The sequence below is a fragment of the Scylla paramamosain genome, chromosome 4, assembly GCF_035594125.1.
Source record: "Scylla paramamosain isolate STU-SP2022 chromosome 4, ASM3559412v1, whole genome shotgun sequence".
NCBI classification, from domain to species: domain Eukaryota; kingdom Metazoa; phylum Arthropoda; class Malacostraca; order Decapoda; family Portunidae; genus Scylla; species Scylla paramamosain.
Genome location: NC_087154.1, coordinates 25,823,945 through 25,827,026, shown reverse-complemented (window position 1 = coordinate 25,827,026; position 3,082 = coordinate 25,823,945).

Genomic DNA, 3,082 nt, shown 5'->3' with positions numbered 1-3,082 from the left:
CCGGATCTTGTGCATGCAGGTGTTGGCTGTGATTGTTTTTAATTGAGCGTGTAAGTACTACTCGTAAATTCACTATTTCGAGTCTTTGCAAGAATCAAGGAAATGTTTTTAATTGGACATGCACGAAACTCGTAAGCTCCTCATTTTCAACTTTTGCAAGAATATAAGAACGGTTTTTAATTGCACACTCATTCTTAAGTTTATAGCTTCGAATCTTTGCATGAATAAAGGGAAAAGAAACACAGGTAAGTACAGTGGAAGCATAATTCAAGTATCCAAACCAAGTGTAAAATTTAGGAGCTGATTGGTGCAGTGGGTCGCGTGCGTGGGTATCCATAACCCAATAGGGATGAGCGAGCCTATCAGTGTTCACCTTCCCAGCACACTGCGGGATGCTGCGCGAGGTCGCTCACCTACATCAGCGGGATCGCCGAGCAGACAGGGAGGCCGTGAGTTATTGGGTGTCTGGGCCTCATCAGTGTCTCAGGCGACGGCAAAATAAAAGTCAGGTGATGAGTTACGTTCCTGGGGTGCCTCGCCAAGTGAGGTGCAAACTGGCCCGCGGAGGAGAGTTAAGAGGAGGAACGCCATGGCGGGCAGGACCTGATTTACCGCACTTCAAGTTGGGAAGGTAAGAATATTGTGAAGGTAAAACTGAACATTGGACAACATGAGGTGGATAGCTATGTATGTGGATGTGATGAGGATGCAAAAAGTGGCCGGTGCGGTGTCAGTAATGGTGGTGACGAGTGGGTAGCGAGGGGAAGGGGTGCTGCTGATGGTGGTGACGAATGAAGGGTGAAAATAATTGCTGTTGGTAGATGGAGCAGAGGATATATGGTCATAGCAATTGGTGTAGCGTGACAGATTAATGAAGGGGACGGGGCGCGGATTGCAATCAGGAGAGCAATGGGGATGCACAATCAGGTGTTTGTTTATATTGCTGGGGAGTTATAACAGGCGCCAATTTTGAATTTCGCAGCAAAGGTGCAATTATAGTTAACATAATGACGGCCATACTAAATCTGTTCCATTCGAGCGTAAAATACATTCTGCCGACCTGCATAAGTTCTGTTCGCCCCGCGGCGGAGTGCACTGTTCAGTTCTGGTTGTTTTATCTTCATCTACATATGCGAGATAATTAAAGGCTTTATAATGCAATGCAAATATATATTTTTTTTTTCATCTTCCTCAGACATATATGCTGCTATAACATATATTATTCATTCCACAAATACACCAGAATAATTTAAAATCTATGAATGAAAAAGATAAAAGACAATAAATTCATTGAATATCAAAATAATAGTAATGGCATGCAAATGACGCTAGTTTTCAAATCATTATTCATTAAAATATGGTGATAAAACAATGGTAAAAGAAGAACCACTTTGCAATGTATAATGACAGACTCGTTTGAAACTAGACTCGATCACTGCCAAGCACAACTGAGTCCAGATAAACGAAAACAAATTCTGAGCTTTTTGAGAACTGAAACAATCTACATTTAATGCATCACCGTGACTATTCTGTCAGCAACTTCAGTATTCATTAAGATCAGAAAAATAAACATTCCAGTCATGTAATTAATTGGACATTCTCTAAAACAAGACAAAAAAGGCAATCTACAGATGTCACAACATCCATAATATCACTTAATTCGCTAGAACCATCCTCAATCTGTCTATACAATTCTAGTCCTCTAACGCCTTATGGTGCCTGAGCAGAACTAATCCCCATTTTTCTCTTGAAAGAGAACGCCACCTCACCGGAGACGCCATGCAGGACTCAACCTCAACACAGAAGATACACAATTACATCAGATTAAGTAAGGTTGGCTAATATAATGCAACCACATTTGAGGCGTAAGTGATCACTGCCTCGTACTTGGGATCTTGGTAGAAAAGATCATCCACGTGAGCTGCCGTCGAAGTGGGTTGAGGGCCGCTGCGGGGAGGCCCGGGAACACTAGCCATGCAACTCATTTTCCGCGCCACCGATCCCACTTGGCTTTCTTTGCAGCCTTGAGGGGCGCCGCGACCACAAGGAATCACCGAAACACGGCGGGGCTCTTCAAAAGGGATGATGACGGACGAGACACGGAAGGGAAAAGTCACTCTGGAAGCCAAGCGCCTCCCTGCTGAGGCTGGCGTGGAGGGACCAGTCACAGGGCGCCAGGAACAGCCTCTGGTAGACTGCGGTGTTGTGCCGGGCTGTGAGGACACTCTACTGGAGGCCCCGCACCACTATAAAAAGCTGCCACATCATAAAGGTCAAAAGAATTCGTTTCAAAACACGACTTGACCTGTTGAAAGGGCTGAGTTGCCATGGAAGGAAACAGGGCGAGACAAACAGCATGGGGACTCGCGCAAACAACCACTGCAACACGACGGCAATTGTGTTATAAAGTACATAAATAGGAAATAGTGAATGCTTTCTGATCTAGAGTTGCAAATCACCTCCCAAAAAATATAGTTAAGACCTGCACACACACACACACACACACACACACATACGGTTCGACACTCAACAGTCATCGCGTCACAGCGAACGATACAGAGCAAAGATTTTAATTTTCCGGCGCTGCGTCTGTTGTTGCGTTAGAATGCGCGGGACTGAGGGTTTGGTGACGCACTGCCTTGTTTAGCGCCACGATGTCCACTCACGTGACGCTCACCAGGATGGCCTCGCCTCCTCCGCCTCCTGCCCTCCCCCCCCCTCTCACTCACTCACTCAGTCTCTCTCTCTCTCTCTCTCTCTCTCTGATTCTTTACGTGTGTAATGTTTTTTTTTTTCTACGCTTTCTCATTCAATAAAGATCAAATCACAAAGGTGTACTGAACTGATGACACAACACTAGATTACAAAAGTAACATAGTTTTCTCTTATGTACTTTTTTGGCGGGACGAGCATTTTGCAGTGTTTTGCAATGCTCGGCGGTGCAGCGTGGTGTGGCGTGGTGCGGTGTGGGATGTGGTGTGCTACGAAGACCAGTCATTTTACACGTCGGATACAGCACGTCATGAGATGCGCCGTGGCGGCAGAGGCTGTGTAATGAAAGTATGTAGTGGTTGGGGAGTGG